The sequence below is a fragment of the Rattus norvegicus genome, chromosome 1 (genome assembly GCF_036323735.1).
Source record: "Rattus norvegicus strain BN/NHsdMcwi chromosome 1, GRCr8, whole genome shotgun sequence".
Taxonomy (NCBI): domain Eukaryota; kingdom Metazoa; phylum Chordata; class Mammalia; order Rodentia; family Muridae; genus Rattus; species Rattus norvegicus.
The window spans coordinates 59785033-59804945 of NC_086019.1; the positions used below are offsets into that span (position 1 = coordinate 59785033).

General features: G+C 44.4%; 1 long non-coding RNA gene across 1 annotated transcript; it reads right to left on the bottom strand.

The window, feature by feature from the left end:
• Window positions 1-3350: 3350 nt before the first annotated feature.
• On the bottom strand, window positions 3351-18392 carry LOC134485017 (uncharacterized). Its single transcript, XR_010062916.1, has 3 exons — window positions 18280-18392; window positions 16255-16377; window positions 3351-6971 (listed from the first exon to the last, which is right to left on the bottom strand). It is a non-coding gene; the product is annotated as an uncharacterized LOC134485017 (long non-coding RNA).
• Window positions 18393-19913: the final 1521 nt, after the last annotated feature.

A 19913-nucleotide genomic window follows, 5' to 3' on the forward strand; every position in this document is an offset into this window, starting at 1 on the left:
AACTCCCAGCAGGGAGAGTGTGAGATGTCTGTGGATGAGCCCACAGGGACTACAGGATTCTGTGGGAAGACATCTGGTAGCTTCTGGTGCAGCTGCAGCAGCCAGGACACATGGAACTGCAGTGGAGGTGAGCTATAGGACCAGGTAGCAAAGAGTCTGATCTGGCCAATGCTGATTTGAATCCCTGGGTGCAGGCAGGAACGGTCAGTCAGGGCTACACTGAAGGCCAGTCAAGGGCATGCAAGGTGTCACTAACACTGTGTGTGACCACATTCTCGAAGTCTTGTCCAGAAAAAAACAAGTGGTCTTGAGCACTGAGGTTCAGTCCCGACTCATGGGGTACAGGATAGCAGATTGACCTGAGTATGAAATCGCATGAATATGCCCTCTGGCTGCTCCCTGGGCTCAGGATAGATGGGCCCTGAGAAGGCACCATTCATGGGTCTGCAGGAGTAGGGGAGAGCTTGGCACTCATGAGGCACTCCTAACCCTTAGTTGAGCCACTCTGGGGAGGAGATGGCATCATTTGTGATATGGACTTATGTGGGACACTATGCTTTGATGTATGGCACAGACAGCTCCTGTCCTCCTTGCTGACAGTTCAGATCCACAGCTGGCCTCATCTCAGACAGTCCCATGAGGAGTGGTGTTTGGTTCCTGCTTCACAGTTAGGGCAGGAAAACACCTAGGATACGATGGGCCACTGCAGTGAGTACAGGCCATGTGCCTGTCTTGTCCTTACTTGTTTTTTCCTCCTCTTCCCCTTTTTCCTCCTCTTCATCTTCCTCCTCCTCTTCTTCCTCCTCCTCTTCTTCCTCCTCTTCCTCCTCCTCCTCCTCCTCCTCCTCTTCGTCCACCTAATTTCAGGAGCCACCCAGAGACCTTCACAGGAGTGTAGTTCATGCTAATCAGAATGCAGGGCTGGATATCAAATTCTGGGTAAGGTCTCCATCCAGTCCTGTTTACTCCTCCACACACACTGCCTACCTGAGATTTCCAAATTGAATGTCCTCCTCACAGCTTCTTGGTAGTTGAGCCCAATAGTGGATGTATTGTTGTGAGTCATATCTGCACCTCCTCCTAACATGTTAGAGTAGATGAAGTCTGTCTGTCTGGGAGGGGCAGTACCTCCTCATCTAGGCCTTCTTGTGTGCATCTTGTCCTCGGCCAGAACATGTAGAGTTGGGACAACCATTCAGGATGTCAGCTGATGCAATGCCTCACACAGAGGTGCTGGCAGAACTCAGGGTTCTATTCCCTGGACATTGTGACACGAAACAGACTGGGAACAGTGGGAAGAGGAGGGTCCACAAGGCTAGCTCAGGCAAGAACCCATAAAGATCATATTTCATCTTTCGTACAAAATCTGGTGAACTAGCCCTGTACGAGGCACATATTACTTTCCATTAGAAAACCTTTGGGAACAAAAACGCTAGTGTAAAGTGGGGTCTGTGCCAACTGTGGGTGCCTGGCATCGGTCAGGTCTGGTGTCAGGATAGACCCATCCACAGACATACACAGGCACACACACATACACATCATTTCAGTCAAGTACACACACACACACACACACACACACACACACACACAAACACTCACACACACAGACACACACAGACACACAACCACCTGCTATCTTGGGATGTGTCCCAGCTGCCTCAACTTAGTTTCTTCCCACCACATATGTCCCTAAATTATGTGAGCCAAGGGTGGTCACTCTCCTTGCTGGGTTCCCTATTCCTCAAGTTCAGGTGAGGTCACTCTGCTCCTCCTGATCCTTTCCTGGTCTAGAGCTTGTCACCTGACCCTGTGGTTCATAAGTGGTCCCAAGGAAGAAAGTAATCCATGTCTCCATGTTTACGTGGTTGCCCATACTGCTGATTCCTGGCAGGAGTCAAGTGTGGATGGGTACTTGACAGCGTCTTGGTCCTTAGTTTGTCAGTGTCTCCATCACCACAGCATTCCTGTGAGACCAAAGCACTCCAGACACAGAGTGGGATATGCTGAGTGGCATGGCAGAGTATGCCCCTGAAGAGCAGGCAGGCCCAGCATGGCCACAGTACAGCCTTGGATGTGCCTGTCTGCCTTTCCCAACAGAGCATGGCCTGTTGTAACAGGTGCTTGTCATTATCTTGGGGAACACAGCAGTGAGAACCCTGCTGGGGCTTCTGGTATTCAGGGAGCAGGCAGGGGCCTCGTGCTCACTTGTCCCTCACTAGTCCCCTTGGCCCAGGGATTGTGGTTTTCAGGACTCCCAGAAGCAGCAGAGGACAGCACAAGTCATCCTTAGTGTGTGCAGCAAATACAGGTGCATGGAGGTCAGGACCTGTGCCCTGTGTCCTCAGAGATAAGAATGAGCCAAGAGCATTGGCTGAACCTGAGAAGCCACTTGGGTCTCATAAAGATTCTATTTATGTCCTTCCTCTGGGCCTGTGGAGACATTGTGGGGAACTATGCCAAGTTTCTTTGGATGCCAGGCTGTGCAGAACTGCAGACTGGTCACAATCCATAGGGAATGGACAGGACAATTACAGGCCACGCTCTGCCATGCTTCTGAGAAAAAGTGTGCAATGGGGTCAAGGTGTGGTCATAAGGAGGAGCCCATGCAGATCCCAGAGTCTCCTTCCAATATTCATCTGTGGACTGGGTAAAGAAAGCCAGCACAAAATCACTGTAAGTTTATATGACTACCTTTTAAAAGAAACATCAAAGAAAACATGTGTAAATCATGAAAATGGCATCTGTGTGTGCGTAGACAGCTGTTTGCATGGAGAGTGTGTACCCACACTCCAAGCAGGGACTACAGGCATGGGGAGTGTCTGTCTACATTTGGAGCAGAGCATACATGCTACCAAACACACAATAAAAGCCATCATGCACAAGCCCTGGGTCTATAAGCCACTGAAAGTCTCTCACTCCTCAGTGGGGTCTGATGTCCAATACCTTAGAGACATCTGCAGACTGTGCTGTCAGAACATGAAGAGCCATGAGAGTCTCCCCCAGGAAACCTGTAGTCTTGCTGGAAATGCAAGAGGAAAGCCCAGCCTCTAGGTCAATGTGTAGCATAGTTCATACAAGTATCACTGACACACAAAGATTTTGAAGACAACATGGCAGGGCCTGGCAGAGCTGTAACTTGGCCAAAGGTGGAGTGGCTGGGACAAAAGAACAATCATGGCTGTGGTAGCTCCCTAAAGCCTGGATTTCTTCCCCCTCTATTATGGGGTCTCTGAGGAAGCAAACTGATGGACTCCTAGAGCATCCTGTTGATGGACTCCTAGAGCATCCTGTTGATTAGCATGCCACCACAAATAGCTTTATATGAACATTTTCACAAGCTTTTACATATATTGTGTCTAGAAAAACATTTTATTTACTTAGTATCTAGGGGGGAAACTGACCTTATTTATTTTCTCAACACCTGAATTGTAATTTGTAAATAACAAAGTAACCTTTTTTAGAGGAATTTTTAAAAAGTACTACAACATTGGAGAGCTGGCATTAGTGAATGCCCTGAGACAATGGAGATCCTGCAGGAGTTGGTTTGCTTGGACAGTGAAGGTGCTATAAAAGTGGAAGTCTTGCGTCAGTGGAGGGGCTTGGCAAAAATGGATGTGCTGCCACACTACTGGTCCAGCAACAGTGAATATCATGAGACAGTGCATTTGCAGTGACAGTGGAGCTCCAGCAACTGTGGAATTTGTGTGCCAGTAGAGGTCCTGCAAATTCTAGCTGCTGAGAGTGTCTATGTCCTGCAACCTTGTTGGTCCTGCAACAGTTGAGGTACTGCAACAGTGTAAGTCCAGCTACAGTGGATAACCTGTTATAGTAGAGGTCCTTTAAATTGGCCTTGGTGAGACAGTGGACGTCCTGGGATAGTGGAAGTCCTATGACACTGGAGGGGCTGGAACACTGGAGCTCATGCCAAAATTGCAGTTCTTGTAATGGTTGTGGTGTTGTGACAGTGGAAATCTAGCAACAGTGGACATTCTGTAGGACAGTAGAGGTCCTACAATATAAAAGTCCTTGGACAGTGGAGGTACTGACGCACTGGAGGTCCTGTGAGAATGGAGGTTCTTATAACAGCTGTGACACTGGAAGTACAGCAAATGTAAATGTCCTCTGATAGGAGAGCTCCAACAAACTGAAGTTGCTGAGAGACAGGAGGTCCTCCAACAGCAGTGGTCCTAAGACAGTAGAGATCCTGTAACAGTGGAGAGGCTGAGACCCTGGAGGTCCTTTGACAGTGGACTACTTTGTAACAATAGACATGCTATGACAAGGGGGTTGTACAATAGTAGAGGTCCTTGTTACAGTTGAGGTACTCCAACAGTGGAAGTTTAGGGACAGTGACTTCCAGTGCCCGTAAAGGTCTTGCAATTTGGAGGGTCTGAGACAGAGGAATTGCCTGACCACAGACGCCCTACCACAATATTGGTCCTTTGACTGTGGAGGTCTTGGGATAGTTCAGGTGCTGGGACAGTGGAAGTTCTGCTACAGGGGTTATCAAAGTGCATGCAAAGAAGAAGCAATGGTGCCAGCCAAACATGACCATGGCAAATATAATGAAGTTTTTCATCCACCCCAACATCATCTTGCTTCTCCAATTGAGTCTGAGACAATTCTAATAACTTATCGTGAAACTGGTTGAAATTTTACAGCTTTACAAATACATCTGAAAGTCTTTCCACCGAGAGGAGGAAGGAGCCAAGGAAATATTTAGGCAAATATTAGCAGGCTTTATCTATGGCTATGGGCACTGTATAAGTTCACAGTGACCTGAAACCAGATTATATTTTGTTAAAGAAGAACAGAAAAGTCAAAAGCATCGACTTTGGCCTTCAACTCAAGACAAATCTGGGCAAATGCTGAACTGGCAGCATGGTGCTTACCCTATTGGTGCACCTGATCTCTTCCTAGGACAACTTTATGGTGGTGCAAAAAAAAAAAACCAACATATGGATCTTAGGAGTAGGCTTATATTTCACTGTTGTATTTGACTCTGTTGACATACAACAGTTCAGAAGACAGGTTGTAGCAGGTGTGTACCCTGCTCACTGTGGGTTGTCAGAAGAGACAGCTTAGCCTATTACTGAAAGTAAATCCAAACTATGGGCTGACAGTCACAGAGGTGATGATGTACCCCTGGTCAATGAAAACTGGAAGAGGTTCACAAATCCTTATGAAGAAGTGATCCCTCCCATGCCAGATTCTCCAAAAGAGGAAGAAACGTAATATATTGAGGTTTGAGGTAAAATATTATAGATTCATTGCATCAAAAAGGTATAAACAGAACATGACATCCTATTGCTTAATGTAACATCAAGTTATACACAGGAATTGCTGCACAACACAGGCTCAGCAGCTTTGTCCAGTTACGGTCCCCTTCTCTACCCTTGCTGATTTCCCTCAAGGACTAAATAGGAATAGAAGTGAACACAACATAGACACATTGTTCTCCTCATCTTCCAATGGCCTAGTGTATCCCTATGATCATAAGGCTAGTCAAAGAGGAAGCAAAGAGCCATTGGGCATGCCCTTCTTCTTTTCAGGACACTACCGACAACACCCACAGCGAACAAAGCATACATACACACCAGAAGTGTCCTGTGTCTTCACTCGCCAATAAGCCACATTTGGAAGAGCTGTAGCAACGAGAAAACAGAGGACAACCTACTTTCCTGCTGTCCTTCAGCAGAGAGCAGGACATTCCCCATCTGGGGATTTCCCAGAGGCATTAAAGGATGAACCAATTCCAATGGGGAAATTCACTGATGAAGTTGTGTTGCTGCTTTCCTTCAAGAATGAAAACTTACAAGGGGGTGGAGGAAGAGTTTTCTCCCAGAAATGAGGCCAAGGGAGATTTTCCAGAGAACATGCAGATGGCAAAACCCAAGTGCCTTTGTACTTTGTCCTTCCCAGTTTGCTCTGTGCTCATTCTTCCTCTGGCTCTGTTTTCCAGTTCCCCATAATTCTTACCTTCTTATATCTAATAAGTATTTTATGATACTTCCCCCAACCCAAGCCTTCTCCCTCCTCTGGATTTCTTCTCTTCCCAGCAAGGACTCAATATGACGGCTGTGTAGCCCACTCTAGAGCGTGGTGCAGCTGAATGCATCCATTCACCTGAAGTTTATCACACTCTAAAAACACCAGCTTCCACAAAGTGAGGTGGAGAGTGGTATGAGCTCATGAAGTCTTCCATAGTTTACTGGTCCAAGCACACACGGCATTTATCACAAGAGCTATAGAACAAATTTTTATGCTTTCAAAAGTAGCATCACATTTCATTCAGCCTCAAATATAAACAGCAATGACTTTGAAAAATTGAAATTACAGTTGCTGCAACAGTGCAGATCCTGTGAAGAGGTAGGTCCTGCGACAGTGGAGGCACTGAAATAGCGCCGGTTCTGTGACAGTGAAGGTCCTTTGAAAATCGATGCACTGAGATCATGGAGGTCAATCTACCTACAGGGGAGCTGCTGCACAATTGAAGGTTCTGCTACAGTGGAGGTCCTGCAAAATTGGAATTGCTGATTCAGGGGTATTCCTGTCACTGTAGAGATCCTGTGGCAGTGAAGTTGCAGAATCATGGGAGATCTTGCTTCAGTTGATGTCCTGAAACACTTTAGTTGCTACGGGTGGTGCTACGACAGTGGAATTCCTGGGATAGTGGAGGTTATAGGACAGTGGGTGTCCTGAGACAGTTGTAGTGCTCCTACAGTGGAAGTCCTGTGACAGTGGAGGTCCCGCAATAGTAGTGTTGCTTGGACAGTCCAGTTCTTGGACAAAGGAGGTCCTGTGACACTTGAGATGCTGAGACTCTTGAGCTCCTGAACAGTAGAAGTGCTGTGATAGTTGAAGTGCTGAGACACTTATGGTCCTGTAACAGTGGAGTTGACACACAGACAGTGGACTTCCTGAGGTAGTGGTGGTGCTTAAACAGTGGATGTCCTGTGACAGAGGAGGTCCTGCAATAGAGGAAGAACAATATATGCTGGCTGATGACCCATAGCTTCCAGAAAATAGACCACCAACCAATATATATCAGAGGATGGCATTATTTGAAACCAATGGGATGGAAGGCCCTTGGTCCTGTGGAGATGTGATGCTCGAACATAGGAGGAGGCTGGAGTGGTGGGTTTCGAAAAGTTGGGTGAGTTTTGGAGCAGCATCATAGTGGCAAAATGGAGGGAGGAGGGAGAAGATGTAGGAGTGGGCATTTGTGGATTGGCACCTAGAACATGGGACATCATTTGAGATGTTAAAAACAGTGGAAATGATAAGGTTTACATTGTCTGACCCAAACCTAAGGGATACTACATTAGGAACACAAAAACCCACAGGTGCTCACCAACAATCAGATAAAATTTGGCCTTTGGCGGTCTACTCCAAAGAAACTCTTCCAAGAACACTGTTTAGTTTTTTCAAACAAAGTTTAAAACTCTTAAGTGTACTCTCAAATCTGCCTTAATTCGCATAAATCGGTCAAAACTGTTGGCTTTGTAAATACTTCTATCTTGTCCCAATAGTCACATGCTGGTCATACCAACAACAAGATACTTGTCAAGGTGGGGGTCAATCAACATGGGATCCTTGTTCCAACTGGGCATGCAGACCTTGAGCTCACCTTCAGTTTGTCACACACACACACACACACACACACACACACACAAACATGCACACACACAGAAAGAGAGAGACAGACAGACAGACAGACAGACACAGATTCATAAACACATGCACACACACACAGAGAGACACACACACCCATGAGAGAGTGAGAGATCGAAAGTTAGGTAGAGAGAGAGAGAGAGAGAGAGAGAGAGAGAGAGAGGGAGAGAGAGAGAGAGAAGAGAGGGAGAGAGAGTTCTTATCATCTACTTTCTAATGCATATTGTGTGCTCTTGGAGCTGAGCACAGAGACATGCACATGTAAACCAGTCATGTACACCTAGGAACATTTTCTGATCAGTATTTTCTCTTCTTTATGCAGTTCTTAAATTATCTTTAAGAGAAAGTAGCACATTGACCTACCATGAAATCTTGGACCTAAAGGTACATTTTAATACAAAGCTTATATATCACTTACAGATGACTCAAGTAGGAAATACATTAAGTTCAGAATCATTCAATCAGAAACCCTTAATGTATATACACCATTCTCACTGCCTTCACTTAACCTCATGTTTGGACCACTGTTCCTAGCTGGAGACTCCTGTTTATCTCCCAGAATAAAAGGGAGGCTCCATGCTCAAGTGGAACAGCAGATTCAAGGTGGGACTGTTGGGTGACATTACAGTGAACACCAGGGACTGCCCCACAGAGGCAGGTAGTGGCCCTTTCTTTCCTCCTGGGGAAGCAGTATCTACATTGTCCTGAGCAGAGAAGGATCCTCTCATTCTAGCAGATATTCTGGATGATACAGGAATGTGAATAGATTATGAGATCACTTTACCACATTTCTTTCTGAGGCAGAGACCCTTGAGACCCTTGGCTCAGGAGTAACAGTTCCAGATAGCAAGGTGAGGTCAGTGTGGGCCCTGTGTTCACCTATGAATAGTAATTTATGTTAATCACCGAATCTTTAAAACTTACAGCATGTGGGAGAAAAGTCTCCCAGGAGTCTCAGCTAAAACTAATCAGTGAGTTTTTAAGAAAAAGAACAAGTAGGAAATTTAAATTCATGTGATTGCTACAAACAAAGCAAGACACTGTCACTAGATCACCTTTGTGTAAGGGCCCTGACGACATACACAACTTAAGATGTGAAGTGCTCAGCTAGCACGCTTCGTGGCATGAACCCAAGACACAGTTTCTCTGTGTCTCATCCCCTCAAGCATGGTCCACAAACAATGGCAACAAACCTTCTCTTCCTCAGAGTTCAAAGTTACCTTTACTGTTAGTGATAGTTTCCACAGTTAACTAACCTCTACTGGATAGACAGGTTTGACTAACCTTCTCTGAGCTTCTCCCAACCATGTACAGATGGGACATCCCTCTGCACATGAGGCCTGTTCCTCTCAGGCCTGCTGTTCTCCTTCCCAGATTAGAAACTGGATACTTTCAAGCCTACATTCTTAAGTCATATATCAGATGATGATGTAGAGCACCCAGCTCCTCCTGTACCATATCTGCCTAGATGCTGCCATGCTCCCACCTTGATGATAATGAAGCAAACTGCTGAACTTGTAAGCCAAACCCAAAGCAGTGTTCTTCTTATAAGATTTGCATTGGTCATGGTGTCTGTTAATAGCAGGAAAACACTAAGTAAGTCACTTTCTACCTCAGATTACAAGGTCAATTGAGTGATGTCATCACCTGAGGAGACATGGCCTTATATTAAGGTTCTAATCTCCTAAGTAATTGCAGGCTCTCTTCTGGCCTAGGCATTGGCTATAATATTAATCTTCCCAGTGTCCTTTTCTCTGTAAACTATACATTTTGCATTTCTATTTGCCCCATTTGCTCTTTTTTCATTGAAGTCCTATAACCTCAGTATAACAGAGGCCATACTGGGCTCTCTTCAAATTTTCATCGAAGAAATTTGTTTATTACTTTTTAATTCAGCCTCAGGTAGGTTTTTACGAAGTGGTCGGAAAGAAGCCACATTTTGTAAAACCATCATACAAATTATCCCAGACCAGTTACAAATATTATTGCCTTCTGAATCCCCTTGTCCTGGGCTTCCACATTCTGGATAGGTCTTGGCACTCCTGACTCCCAAGCTCCTGCCAGTATACCCCATTAAACTCTTCTTAGAGCACTGGGCCACTTCTAGTTCAAAGTTCTGAATTCTTGCATATTTTCCAAAACAAGTAACAAGCACAAACTGGCATAGTCAGGTATCACAGAACAAGAGTCCGCTCTATTATATCCCCTTCTGCATTAGTTACCTTTGTATTTCTGTGACAGAAATGACATGAGCACAGCAAACTATAAAACATGTAGGCGATTAGTGATCCTATTTCACAGACCACCTGTTACCACAGGTTAAGTTCCATGACTACAGGGCACAGTGGAAGGAGCAGGAAGCAGAGGACTCACATCTGGAATCACAAGTACAAAGCAGAGAGTCCACAGGGAGTGGTGCAGAGCACTAAAACCTCAAGCCCAGCCCCACTGGCATTCTTTCTCCAGCAAGGGCACACCTCCTGAGTCTTCCCAAACAGAGTCACCAACTGGGAAAGGAGTACTCAAATGCCCGAGACAGTGGAGGATAGCTCATGCAAAATGTCATGATGATTCAGGAATTCGAATCAGTAACAGAGAGAACCTTCACTCTGGGTCAATGTGTGTTGCTGCAAAGCCAGCAAGCTGCTCTCCCTCCTTTGAGCATAAGATGTGGATTAAGTACAAATGTAAACAAGCATCTCCATGGAAAATCAACAGCCCTGTTAATCTGGTAATACTTATAGGATAAGTCCAGGGGTGCTGGATACTGAAATCACAGAAGAAGCCAACACAAACTCAAACCGTTTAGTCTATAGGAATAAAAATACCAAAGAAGCCAAAATTGGTAACGATATGGAGCAAACGCTCACTCACTCAGCAGATAAAATTACACCTATCCCTTACTCACAGACCTACTTCATAAACAGTGTACATTCTGCTGGTACCTACTCAACACAATCCTAAATGCTGCAATCAAACCAAATGGTTTCTTACTTTGTTGAGTATGACTTAAAAACACTGAAGTACTCTGAAGGAGGTTAATGGAAACTTCTCAGGGCCTGGGGAAGGTGGCTGAGGGAGTACAGATTAAAAAAGCAACACAACCCAATTTCCCCACCAGCAAGCAGAAACCGGCCTGATGTCAGTTGCCAATTCCTGAGGGTTTAAGACAAGCCTACAGACTGGAAGGACTGAGGTAGGTGAGATTAAAGTACAGTTACACTGAATGTTCACTTGAGGAATGGGAAGGGTAGCAACTGGAAAGTGCTCTGTGTGTGTGTGTGTGTGTGTGTGTGTGTGTGTGTGTGTTCCATGAATGTGTTTCTGTGTGAGTGTGGTTGGGTTGTTGCTGTTGTGTGCTTAATTTGAGACAGAGTGTTACCACAAACTGAAGCTGTCCTAAAACTCACCCTGTACACAAGGGTGCTTTGGACAGTAAAGAGACCTTCTCTCTCCTGAAAGGTGGGATTAATGATGTGTAGCACAAGCTATGTGTGAATGTAAATTTCAAAATCTTAAGATTTTATTAATCTGCTTTGGCTTGCTTTAACAATACTGGTGATTATAGCAATATATGGTACACTGAGGACAGAACGGAATATATAGTGTGAGCTTTTGAGAAGGTTCAGAGGTAAAAGGAATAGCTGATAATCTGAGTTTAGTTCCAGAGGCATTGTTAATAATCAAACACAAATGTAGCCGAGTTTTATCCCGTGTAAAAATCATTCAGGGCATCCAGTCAGAGATTAAAGTATTTTTGGTGTTGTGATGCTACACAATCATAAGACTGATTCCTGTGTAACAGGCTAGTGGAGCAGACAGTAATCAACAGGACACGAGAAAACCTACAGAGCAGGAACTAGAGAGAAAGCTCAGGATTTCAGAGCACTGGCTGCCTTTCAGAGGACCTTCACTTGTTTTCAACATTTCCAAGTCAGCTCACAGTCATGTGCAACTCAAGATCTAGAATATCTTACCCTCTTCAGGTTTTGTGGGCACTACATAATACACACAGTGCACGTATACTCATGTACACCCTTGTTGGATGACCATAATCCAACCACAGCAGGGACAGAGCTTGCCACCCTCAAGCTTGCCAATTTTAAGGAGGAAGCCTTCTTGTTAAAAGCACTGGAGAACGGCAGGCACAAGGACACCTGACTCACACATTCGACCCGAGGTCTTGAGATGGAAGACACACATAACTCTGGCCTTCTCACTGAAGAGAGGTCATCCTTCGGTAAGGAGCTTTCATCTGATCCTGTTTTCCTCTTGGATCCCATTACAGAAAAGCATTTGTGTTTGTCCAAGTCTGCACAGGTTCCCAGCACCCTTCCTAGTCATGTCTGACAAATCCATATGGAAACCACTGTGTAACTGGAGTCCTAGTCTATAGCATCTCTCTCCTTCATGCTACCCTCCTTTTATACTGCAGATTTCATAGGAAATCATATTCTTTGTGTACTTACAAATCCCATGTTGTTTACATGTGGCTAATGTTTCGTCCTCAGCATGCTTGCCTGGAGACAGGGCTGGATGCAGGTATTCTGTAGACAAGGCAAGATGCAGCTCCTCTGGAAGCCATAGGACACCAGCGTCACAGCTGTAGTGCAGTGCATGCATGGCATGCATTCACAAAGAAGACTGTAGCCCCAAGGTCAGGTACATCCACAGGGTACTAAGGAGAGGGACCTGATTGCTACTGTTGATGCTGCATTTCCTCTTTGTTCTGACTGTTTTAACTGGAATTGCCCCCACACGCAAAATTCCTAAGATATCTGACAGCCACACACAGATGCACATGCAGGTAAAACACAAATGCATGTGAAATAAAAATAAATAATTTTAAACTGGAGAGAGAGAGAGAGAGAGAGAGAGAGAGAGAGAGAGAGAGAGAGAGAGAGAGAGAGAGAATGGTGTTTATAAAAGAGAAACTTACCCTCTAAACCTATTTACTGTCCTGAAACTTCTTTCTCATGGGCAGAGGAACATAGACATGAAATTCTTTCTCTCTACACTTCTCAGTGTGTGCTGGGGTACTCTAGAATACTGGTTATTTGGTGAAATTTTGAGGGGTTTAGAAAGATGAACATCATGTTGCAAGTCAGTGGTCTTTAGTCCCTCGTGAGTTCCGTGATTTCAGCTGAGGATCTCTTGCAATGGGTTCTGTATCCTGAGTTATAATCATGAGCTGTGGAACTTCATTTGCTACATGGATACAGGGGCCCCAGTGTAGTCATCTGTTACTTCCCCAACTCATGAGCATGACCCAGGCCCAGTCACAAGTCAGAATTGGGTCCTCAGAGACGCCACTAGGAATGTATGTAGACAAAAGAAAGAAGTCTGGGGAGGGTAAGGAGGAAGAGTGTCAGGTTGAAGCCTGTTTCAAATTCAGAATAGCAGTGTATGTATTTCAGTTAACTGCTTTCATAATTCCCTCATCTGTGAAATCTTAAGACTTGTTAGATTAGATCTTATAGCCAGAGAGCTAACACCACTGAAGCCAAAACTTTATACAGATAGGCTATCAGGAGTGTCACCCATGTTTACTATCTCTGCTTCCAGAAGAGGTGCAGACAAATATTTCCTCACTCATGGTGAGTACAACACAAAGGAAACCAGTGCATGCTCCTTACACCCCTGAGGACTTCCCAGGGTAGGGGTTCCCAGCACACTGGGATCTGACAGTGAAAGTGTCTGTGATTTGATTAGGGCACTAGGTACTACTTACATCACTTTTCCAGTGATGGCACTGCAGAGATCAGACAGTAGTTAAACTTGAAAGCTCATCACATTCAACTTCTTCCTGTGCTCCTAACACACCTGATCCCCACACCCTAAGAACTGGCAGCCCCTTTAAGATGCTGCTGTACTTTCACACCCTGCCTCCCTAGACTCTGGACTCTTCCTCATGATGCTCTGCTCCTATCTCCCTTGCACCTAGCTTTTTACTCCTTTATATTTATTTCATGTTCCCACCTCCTGCATGTGTTCTGAGTGGGTCAGCTATGGGTAGGATCATGAAATATGTGGCTGTACACACACACACACACACACACACAGACACACACACACACACACAGACACACACACAGGTACCAATTTAAGACAAGGCAGACTGTTTATATGCAGGGGATACAATGCCTTCAAGAATTGGGATCCTGAAAAAAGAGCAGTACACTTCAAAACAAAAATCCAAGGAAAATAAACAACTGGAGTGTCAGTGGAGGTTGTGTAAGAAGAGTGTCAGAAGAGCCTGTGAGAAGGTGAAGGGTACACTGAACACTCAGCCAAACAGGAAACGTCTGCATCTGAACTGTGCAGCATCCACCCTGCAGTGTGGCATGCTGTGGGGGTGTCTGAGAAACCATATCTCATCACCTGAGTTTGCACGTATTTATACCAAGTCTTTGGGTGTAGGAGGTGACTACTATATCTATAGATTAATTAAAATTAATATGGATGAATTTATCATGCATAAACAGTACAACAAAGTTGTCCAGACCCAACTGATGGATGTATCATTAATGGATTATTCCTTAAATACTTCTGATCACGAGGATGAAATATTTAGGATTAATCTCTGTTCCACTAGTGGATGACTCACCAAATGTGCACCACACTGGAGCAGACCAACCATCAAAGGAAAGCTACCGTTCTTTTAATCTTTTGCAACTGCAGTAGACTATGCAAAGCAAACACTCACATGTGTCTCATCAGTCAATCAGTCTACAGGACAGAGATTACCTATGCCAGTCTCAGGGACAGAACAGCATTTTCTGTTTCCAATTCAACTACCTTTTTTTCTTTAACCTGCAGCCAGGCTTTGTGGGAGAAGCTGAGATGGTGGGCAATGAAAGGTGGATGTTGGAAGGAAGCTAGAGCATGGTGGGATTTTATAAGCCAAAGAAGTGAAATTCGTATTTAATTCCCTTAGACAACTGGTCCAGGTGCAGTGTTCCTGATGGTGGCTCGGTGCTCCAGCTGTGGATTCAGGGAACTCAGAACATCATACTGAAAATAATCTCTCAGACTACAGAGTCAAATTCCTGCTGGTGCTCCAGTCTCATCAGAGAAGAAATGAAGTCCCTCCTCCTATGGATCCTCTCATTTTTGTCATTCTCTCCTGCAGGAGATTCAGTCCTTCCTCTGAGGGGGCTACTCATACCTGCAAGTGATTTAGACCTTCTTGAAGGGAATTCTGTCTCCAGATTGGGATGCGGACCCTCCTGTTAGAGAATTAACTCTCTGAATCTTCTCACAGAGTATGTGTGACTACCTGGAGACAGCATTATCTGCACTTCTAAACTCTGATTGGTAAAGAAAACCCACGGTATGAGTTTGAAAACCTGTGAGTTATATACTGAGTAATGAAAACCTATGAGTTCTATACTGTTGATTTCTAAATGTATTCAGTTGATTATGAATTATTCTGCAATATTTTGATGAAATTTACTTACTTCCTAGATTTCAAACAAAAATAGAAGCTATAGTTAAAAGTTTAGGGTGTGTTTGGCCAAATATTTACAAAATATTTTTGATTTTTATAAAAGTTGGTGTACGACATAGAAATTTTCCCCTATTTTGTTTTGTTTACTGCTAGGATATAGAAATGCTTTATTTCTGCTGACAGAGCTTATATTCATTGGTCTTGTATAACTCACTGTTCAGTGCTAAACTGTAGCAGATTCCTTAGGGTCTCTGCCATTTATAACAGGATTCCATCTAAAAGTTGACTGCCTTGTTCTTCCTTTCTGAGGAGATGCCTTTTGTTCAGTTTTCCCCCGTAAATGACAGAGCTATACTGTGAGAACAATGATGGACAGCAGTGCCAGAAAGACCTGGGACACATTTACAAAGTCTGGTCCAATTAGAATGGGGCATGGTGAGATAGTTCTGTCAGGTTTGCTCTGACCCTATGAGTCTCTCTTCACTACCTTCACTTGGACAAGTTGTAACCCAATTAATATGGTGAAGGATGAAGTCCCTGACACTTAGTAGGTGACACTTAAAGACAGTGCCTTCCACGTGATCCATTCAAGGAAACCTGAAAGGTGGTCTCTCTTGTAATGACATTGGTGTCCTTATGAAAGGGACCCTAAAGTCACAGACACTTGAAGAGGCAGAGAGAGACCACAGGGCACCAAGAGGAACCAGCTACCTACAAACGGAGGAGAACTGGAGCCAACTCTTGGACCCCAGTCCTCCAAACAGAAGCCAACAGAAACCTCTGCTCAGTTCTGCCTGCAGCCCACAAACACTGGAGTGTGCATTCTTGGTGTGCTCCAGAGCCTGAAAGTCGCTGCTCTAACCCCAGCTCTGCCGTGGGGTGGATGGAAGTCTTGTCTATCTTGGGGTGGATGGAAGTCTATCTCTCAAGGTGAGGTAAAGTGGTCCTGAGTTAGGTGCCAAGGTCCAGTCCCAGGGGGAAGCTTCCCGATAGCTAAGCTTGAGCTTGAAGCAGGCAGAGCTGTGCTCTCCCTAAGGAATGTAGCACTAGTTGCCAGAATAGAGGTTTCTTCTTTCAATGTACACTTAGGCAAATTTGCAAAGATCCAAAATGCTGGCTGTGGTTCTCACCAGATTCCTTGGAGTATGCCCACAGAGTTCCTTGTCTGCTCCTGGGAATCCAAGCCTTGTCCTTGAAGGGGCTGCTCATGCACTCATCTGACTTCTTTGGTCAGGAAGCACACCTGCTAAAAACTGAATTTTAAGAGGCAGATAAGATCAGAGAAAGGACTAAAAGAGCTCGAAGGGGCTCGAGACCCCATGTGAACAACAATGCCAAGCAACCAGAGCTTCCAGGGACTAAGCCACTTCCCAAAGACTATACATGGACTGACCCTGGGCTCCAACCTCATAGGTAGCAATGAATAGCCTAGTAAGAGCACCAGTGGAAAGGGAAGCCCTTGGTCCTGCCAAGACTGAACCCCCAGTGAATGTGATTGTTGTGGGGAGGGTGGTAATGGTGGAGGATGGGGAGGGAAACACCCATAGAGAAGGGGAGTGGGAGGGGTTAGGGGGATGTTGGCTCAGAAACCGGGAAAGGGAATAACAATCGAAATGTAAATAAGAAATAATTAAGTTAATAAAAAAAAAGGACATAGAGACAGGAGGAACTGCATCCTGAACTTTTGTGTAGGAAGTTTGGCTTGGACTGATCAAGTATCAGAAGGACCATGAATTCCCTATGGCCAAATTAGCTAGGGCTAAGTTTATACCAAGAGAGCTCCTTGAAATACCTGATCTGCAGTTTGCGATCCATTCTACAAGCAACTACTCAGTGAATATAAGTGACTACATCCAGGTTACTTAGTTGGCTGCTAAGTGTAAATCTCCTTTTACTTGTATTTAAACATATGGTTCACATAACCATTAAATGGAAAAGCCCCAGTGGTATTAGTTATAAAGGTGCTCACATAATAAGTTTTTGCCAAGAAATTTTCAGTAATTCATGTAAAATCTATATGGAGAATGCAGTATAGTACAGTCAAATCACAGGCTTTATAATCCCATATTTAAAGTTTGATATGATTACAAATATTAAAGCAGGACTATTTTAAATAGTCTAATATATTTAATTTAGAATTAATCTGTTTTGCAATGCACCAATCAGCCATAATGTAGGTTAGCTTGTTTCCTAAGTCATGTGTTTTAAGAGGCGTACCAGTCTACCAGCTAAATTTGAAACACCTTTTACAGGATTGTATTATTTAGGTACCAGGAATATTAAAGAAGATGAAAAGAATAGGAAAGTTAAAATGATTTAGTAAGCATTAAGTTTTATGGATGCATAACAGCTTAAATCTTGATGAGATATGTGTGAGAAAACTAGTAGGGGGAGCATAAGTAAAGGAATGATCCTATCAGTGCCTCTAAACCATAAAATGCATTCCTACAGTTATCTGAACTCCATTGACTACGGAAGTCAAGGTAAAACACACACACACACACACACACACACACACACACACACAAAAGAGGCAGATAAGATCATCTTTCTGATTATGTTCACAGCATAGACCTCTTTGTCTTTTTTTGTTTTTTAATTTTTTATTAGATACATTTCTTTACTTACACTTCAAATGTCATTCCCCTTCCCGGTTTCCTGTTCATAAATCTTAGGTGGGGCTGCTGTAAGGTTCAGATTCTTTGCTTGGGAGCCATTACCACACATGATGTTCATATTTTTGTTCACTTTTATCAATCTATTTTTCTGCGGCGTGCTCTAAGAGGGCATCGAGTAGGGTTACATAATTATTGGTATTAACAGCTGTACTCCCAAATCCTACTCAGTATGGAGTCTGCTGATGTTCAGCATAAGGAGGTGCCAAGTCAGGGAACCTTCATGTGCTGATGCAGCAAATGAGAGTCCACAGAGGCCCCAAGTGGGAGATGGAGGAAGGAGCCATAAGGACAGTTGGGAGAAAACGGGTCAACTTCCCTAAGATTCTGAATGAAGCAGTTGGTCTCCATCCCGAGGGAACTAAAGCTAAGACTCACAAAATAGTGCTACTAAGCCAACCCAAATTCTCTTATTTTTTCTCACATCCCTGAGAGAAGAAAGGAGTCATTTCAAACTCCATGGGCTCCCCTCATACTCACTGGAATTGGATAGTGAAACTGCCATAACCTCTGTTCTGAAAAATCCCCTCAGGAACTAATGAAGGGCGTGGCTAAGTCCAAGAGAGGAGGGGCGGGTATCGTTCATTGGCCACTCATGCGCGCGCATGAGCTCTATGCCTATACACTGAAGTTTTCCAGGCTACCTTTCAGGATCCTTCGCATTTACAGTGCTTGTAAAATACAAATCAATTTACTGTGGCATTGAATACCCATCTCAGCTTTTTAAACCCTCAAACATGCTTCCCCTTTCTTAAAGTTCCTTTGCATTATTTATAGGACACTGCTGAGTGTCATAGGCTACAGGTAACAGTACTCAAAGTCATTCCCTGTTCATCTGAACTTTACATCCTTTGACCAGCAACTTCCCAACTCCATCCTTATATTTCACCCAAACCCTGAGATTTGGACACTGTCCTGCTCCCCGTGCTAAAGCACAGTAGTCATGAGGGTGAGGGGACACAACATCCCACTGACCCTTCAGCCGGCTGGAACGAATCAGTGTATCTTGTGCCATGATAATAAAACATACCTTCCTTCCATCAGTACTGAGTGGCCACTTACATTTGAAACGTGAATGGCCAGAAGACCTTTAAGGCAATGGCTTATCTGTGCGTAGTTTGGGGAGTCCAGGCCTTAGGAAAACATTTCCCAACAGTAGTGTATGCTATTCAATGTGATCTTGCAACACTTATTCACATCTGACCTCACTGTCCAGGGATGGCCAAGTCTACTTCACTACAGGTCTCACAAACACACATGCAGTGTTTTCAGATGCTTGCAAGTTCTTGAGTGCATCTGTCTTCCCATGCACTAGGGACAGCAGGTACCTGCTCTTATTTGGGAGGTATTTTTATGCTATCAAAGGCTGCCCATGTGCTGCAGACACAAGGAGAATGCACTTCCTGGGCAAGACAAGTGTGCAAATCCTTCATCAGCTCTCTGGGACACTCTATTCTCTTACAGAGGAAAAAAACAAAGACACGCTTTCTTTTTTTTTTTTTTTTTTTTTGCAAATAAAATTTTTTTTTATTAATTTGAGTATTTCTTATATACATTTCGAGTGTTATTCCCTTTCCCGGTTTCCGGGCAAACATCCCCCTCCCCCCTCCCCTTCCTTATGGGTGTTCCCCTCCCAACCCTCCCACCATTGCCGCCCTCCCCCCATAGACTAGTTCACTGTGGGTTCAGTCTTAGCAGGACCCAGGGCTTCCCCTTCCACTGGTGCTCTTACTAGGATATTCATTGCTACCTATGGGGTCAGAGTCCAGGGTCAGTCCATGTATAGTCTTTAGGTAGTGGCTTAGTCCCTGGAAGCTCTGGTTGCTTGGCATTGTTGTACTTTTGGGGTCTCGAGCCCCTTCAAGCTCTTCCAGTTCTTTCTCTGATTCCTTCAATAGGGGACCTATTCTCAGTTCAGTGGTTTGCTGCTGGCATTCGCCTCTGTATTTGCTGTATTCTGGCTGTGTCTCTCAGGAGCGATCTACATCCGGCTCCTGTCGGTCTGCACTTCTTTGCTTCATCCATCTAGTCCAATTGGGTGGCTGTATATGTATGGGCCAAATGTGGGACAGGCTCTGAATGGGTGTTCCTTCAGTCTCTGTTTTAATCTTTGC